This window comes from Eurytemora carolleeae, unplaced genomic scaffold, assembly GCF_000591075.1.
Source record: "Eurytemora carolleeae unplaced genomic scaffold, Eaff_2.0 scaffold592, whole genome shotgun sequence".
In the NCBI taxonomy this organism is placed as follows: domain Eukaryota; kingdom Metazoa; phylum Arthropoda; class Copepoda; order Calanoida; family Temoridae; genus Eurytemora; species Eurytemora carolleeae.
In genome coordinates, this window is record NW_019397035.1 from 168958 (window position 1) to 177706 (window position 8749).

Sequence of the window (8749 nt, forward strand, 5' to 3'; positions counted from 1 at the left end):
GGCCCAATAATAAACCAGTTTCTTGAGTACTGTTTCCATACGCTTCAGGAAGCTACTGCAAAAATCTGGTTTGCAGAAAAGCGTGCTGAAAACCTACAAATTTTGCAACAACTACATGGGTGTATACTGTGTATTGTATATTTACGCATTTCACAGAGATCCCCGGCAATAGCTATAGGCCTGTTTCAAAACAATATCAGAATTTAAATTTTTATAAATCTATAATCTGTATTCTATGTTTGGGTGTTTGTTTGTTTGTATGTCCGATCATAACTCATGAACCCCTTGACCGAACAGTCTCTAACTTTGATTGGGGAACTCGGGAAAACTACGTGAAAGTTTTGAAAGTTTTGAGAGTTTAAATTGAGTGGATCGACTTTAAAATCGACCAAGTGCGGGTGAATGGCCGGAGTAACTATGAGTAAACTGTGCAACGCTGGGTTCCCAAGCTAGTATTTCTTTTGTTTTCTTAAAGTAAAAGTTAAAAAAATTAAAACCTATAATCTAAATCTTAAAATGACTCTCTCTAAGTTGAGTAATAATGAGGGAGAAATCGTCGTTATGAATTGCAGAACGTGTCGATTCGTACTTTTAAATTTAATTGCATAAATCTGCAAGTCGTATTAATAGAAAAACCTTTATAACTGAAAGTAATAGAAACTATGGATATCTCACTCACCCACGATTAGAATTGACTGTTCATATTCTTATTTAGTCAAAACTTGTTGATTAAAACACTGTTTTTCGACCTGTCAAAAGTAAACTTCTTTGTAAAGATATCTGATTTAAAAAATGGGTTAAACTTGCTCGCAGGATGATTTATTTTTCGATACGATATACTTCTTAAAACGCCACAACGGCTTTTTCTGGATGAAAGAGGCATTACTTTGTTTTTGTTTTTAAAAAAAGGTTGATTTTAAAATTGAATATCTTTAAAATTTGCACGAAAATAATTTAAATGTGCAGATACTTCAGATATTTCATATTTTAAGTCAACATATTCTAAATGATTCTAAATTCTAAAGTAACAGTCAATGTCATTATAATTAGATGTTGTTTTTGATAGAAAAAAGGGTATGGATGGGCAATGAAGAATACATGTTTACTTCTAAATAATGTCATTTCCATATTAGATTTATTTAAGATCTTAACATACTTCATTGACGACAAGAAAATTTTAGAAATTAGACATTAGAATATAAACAAAGACAATATTTTTTCAAAGTTTTGCAGAGTAGCTTTTCTAAAGATTTAAAAAAGTAACATCTTTTTCCTCTTAGAGTAAAACTATTTTTTATGTTACTTAAGATAAATTCATTTTTTACAGATCTTTGTAGTTTATGTAAAATGAATGACTATAATGAAGGATATAAAACAAGGTGAAAGCTGAAAGGTATGTAATGAAGCTTTTATTTGATGGAGTTTGTAAATGCCAAAATAAGTGGAAAATGCAAATCAAACCAAACTAAAACCAATAATTTGATATACATCATGATATTTTTTAGGGGGGGGGGGGTAAAAAACATTATAGGGGGTAAAAAAAATCATTAAAAAATTTACAGAATCCTTATTTACGCCCCTGAAGAAACCCCCCCCCCCATCCCTGAAAGTGCATAGTAAAATTGTAAAAAGTCAAACAAATCAAAAGCGTGGTATGGGGTAAAAGGATTGAAACCATATGGAAGCTTAGCTTAGCAATATAAAAATATTAGTAACATGGCATTTTCATCAATGATGTTTTATATTAAGGTAGATTTTTTACTAAAATCATTTTTTATCCCTTGCAAGTTTTTGCAACCATTCTATGCAGATCTGCAAACTTGAAACTGTGCAAACTGTGCAAAATTCTGGAAAAAAATTGCTGAGGACTCAGGATACCCTGAATATAATAGAACAAAGAAACAGGGATTTTCTGTCATGCTGAATTGATGATGCAGGTAGCGTTGCTAGAAGCAAGAGTTATAGAAATACAGTTGCTGGAAATATAATACTGAACAACGTCATTTACACATTATTATCATGCAGTTAATGACCTTCCCATATTACATCCTATTTACGCACGCTTTTATTCTCTTTGTAAATGCAAGTGACCAACTGAAAGAGAGCATGTCAAATTTAAAGAGAGCATGTCAAATTTAAAGAGAGCATGTCAAATAATTTAAAGTCAAATTTAAAGAGAGCATGTCAAATTTAAAGAGAGCATGTCAAATAATTTAAAGAGAGCATGTCAAATAATTTAAAGAGAGCATGTCAAATTTAAAGAGAGCATGTCAAATTCAAAAATCTAATCTTTATCATGTTACAGTAAACTACTCTGCACACTAACCGGTCCTACTAATCTTTATCATGTCACAGTAAACTACCTTGCACAATAACCGGGAAGTGATGGTTAAATTCAATTGACATTACTTTTACGACTTTGTGACTCCATTGCTCCTCTAGTTCTAATTTTACGCACAATTGTAAAAAAGAAAATTTATTTGGTTAAATATTATGAATTCAAAACACACGTGTTATGATAAAAGAAATATAAGATTTCAATCTGATTTTACTTTAGTTTGACGTGACTAGCGGTCCTAATTAAAAGTTCAGTGAGTCGCAATTTTAGAACCCACTTTAAACCAATAAATGGAGGTTTTTCAAATTTTTAAGTATAATTGGTCTCGTACGCAAATTTTGACGGATATTGAATGAGAGATAATAGGGATATCTTGAGTAAATTTAATTTTAATTTTGTTCTTTTTGCAACAATTGCTAGTAAAAAAATAAATGAAATTTACTTCGATTTATGTCTGTAAAGAATTTTCATTGTGCAGCAGCTCAAGATTCAAAATTATAAAAATTCCATATTTTTTAATTGAAAATTGAATATCAAGGAAAAATGTTCGCAGATAGAGCAGAAATTATTTTTATATACAGGGTGAGTCAGAAATCAGGGATTATCGATGATTGATGGATTTACGGACTATACGGATATGTAATAACATTATCAATTATATCTATTACAATTTACAAATGCTAAATAAAAATTAAAAATTATAATAGGAGCAAACCTGAGATTCTCAGGCTCCTATGGGATATAATCGTTTTCAGATTGGGTGCATATTTGCTGAATATGATCTGTTTAAACCTGCTAATTTTATACAAAATTGTATATATATGAATTTTCGTATAATTTTGACACAGTTTATATCAATTTCTCGAGACAAGAACATCAGACAGAAGTCTTATAGGTATCGTTCAACGCCTGAGATTCTCAGGTTTTATTCTATACCCCCTTTCATTTTTCCTTTACAGTCCCTTTAAGCAAATACAAATCTATATTTTTAATTTTTTAATCTATCTCTGATGTACTTAACATCTATCTATTGGTCTATCTATATGTAATGTACGTATTGTGTAAACGTATTTCTACCATCTGTCTATTTGCATTTTGTGATGTACCTATCGATCTATCAATCTATCTATCTATCTATCTTTCTACCTTTCATCTATCCATCTATCTATCTATCCTACTCAGGTAGAAATTTAACAACTGGTTTAAACCACGGGTGTTTAATTATATTCTAGAATTAAAATAAATAAAATGCTTTGCAATAAATATCAAGCAAGAATAAAGCAAACTTATCTCACGTCTTTTCAATAGTAAATAATAGGGTTGATATCAACTGGCAGCCAATTAAAAAAAAATATTTTAATAGAATTTTTCAGAATTTTTTTTTAAATAGAAATACGTTTGGTCGCACACTGCAGACGCAACTCTTATAATATTAATAATAGAATTGATTAAAGTTATTCATTTTTGCGTCCAACAAAACTTGATAAGGAAATTGAAAAAAACTTCTATTTCATCAATATCATTAATACAAGCTATCTATAAGTTTTTAATCCGGTTAAAAATATCGATTTAAAAAGAAAAAAAATTCTCTGAAAAAGTGCACACTCCCTGAAATGATAAAAATCAAAGAATGAAATAACTATTTATAACACTGTTATTTTGGTTCGCTGCAGTGTTTTGAAGTTTTTGGACAGAAATATTCTCTTAATCTCTTTTTAGATTTAATTTTGTCCCGAGCTTTAGCGAAGGACAAAATATAATTGAAAAAAATTTATAGCACGTCGTACCAAATTAGTGCTGTGTTGTCGGTAATTTTATGAAACGTTTGTGTTTGTGTTTATTTCAATGTGTGTGTGTTTGTGTTTGTGTTTATTTCAATGGCTTTAAGATCAAATAATCTTTGAAACAAAGCAGAAGACAAAATATAAAGTTGATTTCAATTTTATTTTTATTTTAATTGAAAAAAAATATTTTGGAAATATTCTATTTTTTTTTTTTGAAGAAAATCTGGGAACCAATAAAAACTTTTTAGCATACGTGCTATAATGTAAAGCTAATTTAACTGTATAGCAAGATGATTACGTTATAGCACGTTCATTATGAAATTTACGATGAAGGGAGGAAGAATAGTTTCATAAAATATTTTAAGGTTTTTATTCAAATCCTGATTCAAAAACCAAGGTTGTATAATAGAACTTTGCAAAAAACAGATGTGGCAATTTTAGGGTTAGCAGACTTTATTTCAATCGGATCAAATAAGTAGCACGCTGAAATTTCCGACGTTGCCCGAGGAATTTCAAAAAGCGGCCGAAAATATGTCAAAACGGATAATCTGAGAGTTTGGGACATTCTCCTATGGTAGCCAGGGACCGAGGGGGGGGGGGGGGAGTTGCAAATTATTCTTATTTTGCTACAGTCATGATCAGAATGACCCGGAATTAATTGACAGTTAATCAGGCGACTTTACATAAATATATCTGACAATTTGAAGTGCTCAAAAAATGTTTGTGATGTGATTTTCGTTTTATCAATCATAATTGCAAAATTCCATTAAGCAAAGTCGTCAAAATAATTGTAAATTAATTCCGGGCCTTTCTGATTAGGACTGTATAGATCTCGATCTTTAATTGTAGGCTTGAAGGCTTGAAGGCTTGATCATGATAGAGAAGAGAAAAGAATAAGTTTAGCATGAAAGGTCTGATTTAACGTTGTAGTATTATGTTTGTCAATTTTTGAAAACACTTAATTCGTTTAATTGCATTTTTGGTATAAACTTAGAGCTTCATAATCAAGTTTAGACTTGATCGACAATTTTATAGTAGTCCTTAGAACAAATTGGAATACAAAGACGACTTCTTAAAAGTTGTAACATTGTACACCCGCATCACAATGGGCCATGCCTAGTCCCCCCCCCCTTCCTCCTCCCGAACGCGATAAAATTACAAAATAATTAGGAAAACAGTTTTTTTAAACATGAAAAGTGGCGACTTAAGATTTATAATTTTTGAATAACAAAGTTTACAATTATTGGAACACCCAGTAGCTACAGAGACTGGCACAAAGATGGGAGAATGGGTTAATTATAACAAATGAAAGTTAATGATTCATTTTAAAGATAAGAATGTGTCTCGATCGACTGTAGAAAACAAATCAAGAAAGAACATTCTTCAAATGTATCTCAATACCTTTTTAAAAGGATTAAAAAGTACATTTAAAATGTCAAAAAATCGTTTAATTGAATTTTTATAAAAAAAATTAATTAGAAAAATTTATTATTCAAAAAACAGTTCATCAATATAACCCCCCCCCTGCGTAACTGACAATCCACCGTACAGGCGAACGGACAGCAGTGTATAAACAGTGCTGGCTGGCAGTAGGTGGGGACTGTAGAGTGATCTTTAGTGAAAATATTGAAACAATCCTACGACTGTACAGTGCACGTACATTGTACATATGTGTCCATGCAACCCACCATATAATCATTATTCATTGATGTAAGTATTAAGAGTGCCTCCCCCCCCCTCTCCCTCCTCTTCATTCAATGAATACAGATTAAAAGTACATCTAAAGCAAACCGTCAAAGGGTAAACAATCAAACAAAATAAGAAAAATGTATGCACAAAAAACGAATTGTCGAGGGTTCAATAAAAAAAGATAATTGTCGAGGGTTTAAAATTAAAGAAACAGATGACTAAAATCTTTAACGATTTCAAATCGAAAATCCAATTAATATCTATTTATAGATCTATGCTATTTTTATTAGCATTCGTATAAAGGTTTGAGACAGAAAATATTTCGGCATAAAAATTTCTAACAAATTTTGCGTATTTTTGTAATGGAATTAGTGCTACGATTACATGAACAAAATCTTCTAACATTAAGAAAAGAAATAAGGAATTGAAGGCTAAAAAATATATAATTTTAGTCTATGTCACCCCCGGCTACCCATGAGTGTACACACAAAATGTCAGCTCATTCGGTTTAGCCGTTTGGCCGGTTATAAGGAACATATATACGAATGTCTTGTTTTAGTATATAGATAATGCCAGAAAATTAAAAAATGTATACCAATCTTGATAGCAAAGAATCAAGTGATAATAAAAAAGAATTGGTTGACTAACAAAAAGTAAAGAAAAGAGATGACAAAAAGTACAAAATGACGGAAGAAAAAGTTTATTTAGTCTGAAATTTTCTCCACGTAAATTGAATTTCTTCCTTTCACTTGTTTAGAGGAATTTCTGCTTTTTAAAAATAAAATTGGTTCTAAAAACAAGGATATTCATAAATTCTATGATTTTGGATAATTGAAAAACTTTTTATAAGCTCACGAGTCACGTTTTCTTTCTTTTCTCCTTGCCCTCAGTTTTTTTAAATAATTAGTATTCATAATAATATTATCGTTGAAATATTCATCTTTCTTGTTCTGTAAGTTAGTTCATAAACAAATCTAACCAGGCTCTAATTTGCATGTTTTTATTTATTTAAACTTTATTTTTATTTTTTGGTTCTCTGGAAAAGTGGCTTGCGCATTTCTTGTTTATAATCAGAAGCAATGGAGAAACTTGCAACAATTTTATCGTCAGAAGAACGACGGTATCTTATGAGAATCAAATAGATTCTAGTACAATAGATGGCAACTTAGAATTTGTACACTCTCAGTACAGTTGTATTCTGACGTCACAAGTGTCAATTCAGTTTTTGTGTCCGACAAAATTATCAATTATAGTGATAATTTTAGAATAAAGTGGTTTTCTTAGAGTAAAATAAGTGCAATGTTTTCTTTAGTCTCTGTTTTTACACCTTTTTATTTAATCTTGAAAAACACGTCAACTAATGTGAAACAATTTTGTTTTCCTTGTTATATTTGACACTTGTGACGTCGTGTATAATTGGCCCATTTCTCTGTTGCCACCTATTGTACTTGATTATCTATTTGATGAGAATGAGGTTTCCAGGGTACCGTTGTAAATCGGGCATCCATGCATGGAGGGTTACCATTAATTTACACTTGCTGTCCTTTAAATGTCTTGACTTGACCTAAAATTCATGACTTTAGCCAAAAATTAACAAATTAGTAAATTTTGCTTTATTACATTTTTTAAGGTAAAATTAAAACATTTTAAATTGTTTTAGTTTCAAATAATCTAATTACGAACCATATTGAGTTTTATTGCAAAAAAAGTAATTAAATAAACAGTTAGAGTAATCAACAGATGTGTCTCAATGATTTTTTAGACTAATGAAGCGTTAAAATGATTTTATTTAGATTTACCGCCGATTATGGAATGACAGTTTTTTAAATATAGTCTTTTATCCACTCTGATTGTTAAGAAGGAAGGCATAATTTTAGATAAATTATCAATTATATGAAAATCAAAATTTGTCAACAACTTAAGAACGTGAATATTCAGAATATAAATAAAAGAGAAAATTTAAAAGTTTTATAATCAGTTGTAACTATAGTGTTACTTTGATCAGGGACAAATAAATTAACTATCTATTTTACAACTGTTATTTCCGAACTGCGCTTAGAAGAGTTGTCTTTTTGCCTTTATAACTTGAAATCAAGCCAACACAAGCCAAAGACAGAAATAATACTTGTTTGTTTTATTGTTCACAATACGCATGCGTGTAATGTGTATTGTGTAGGGACAAAAAGAGGGAATATGAAGTATATTGTAAAAAGGAAGTTGTCTTTTTTAGTAATTTAAAGGGACTGTAGTCGTTATTTAAAAAATAGAGGCACTACTAACGACGCCCATTGAAACCGTTGGCTGATCAATAATGTGGAGGACAACACCGTTTTTCCGTTTGACACTTGTTTAATTCTAATAATTTATTAGTTGTTTCTGATGCAAGAAATGCGCAGATCACCTTTTGCGACTGCGCAAATAGCCAAAATTATGTTGCCAGATGTACTGGACTATAGAAACCTGTAAAACTGTATGTAACTCGCATTATAAATAAAAACCCGTTTAGCAAAAACCTATTTATTAAAACTAAGAATGTTTGTTTAAACTTATAGTCTCTTGGGAGAGATAGTTAGGTGTTTCTCCGCAGTATAAATACTATTTAAAGGGACAGTAACGGAAAAATGAAAGGGGGTATAGGCTGAAAGCTAATCACTTTAGCTTTTAATCGAGACCCTTGAGACGCGTATCTGAAGTTCCTGACTCGAGAATTAATATAAAGCTGTTTTAAATTTGTACGAAAATGCATATATATACAATTTCATATAGAAATAGTAGGTTTAAACAGACCATGTTCAGAAATACAGCAACCAATCTGAAAACGAAGATATCCCAGAGGAAGCTAATCTTTACTTTAATTTTCTTCAATTATAATTTCATAACTTTTATTTTGATTTTTAGGTTTCATTCAAAGTTTTCAGAAAAGCCGAAGAATTTTGCG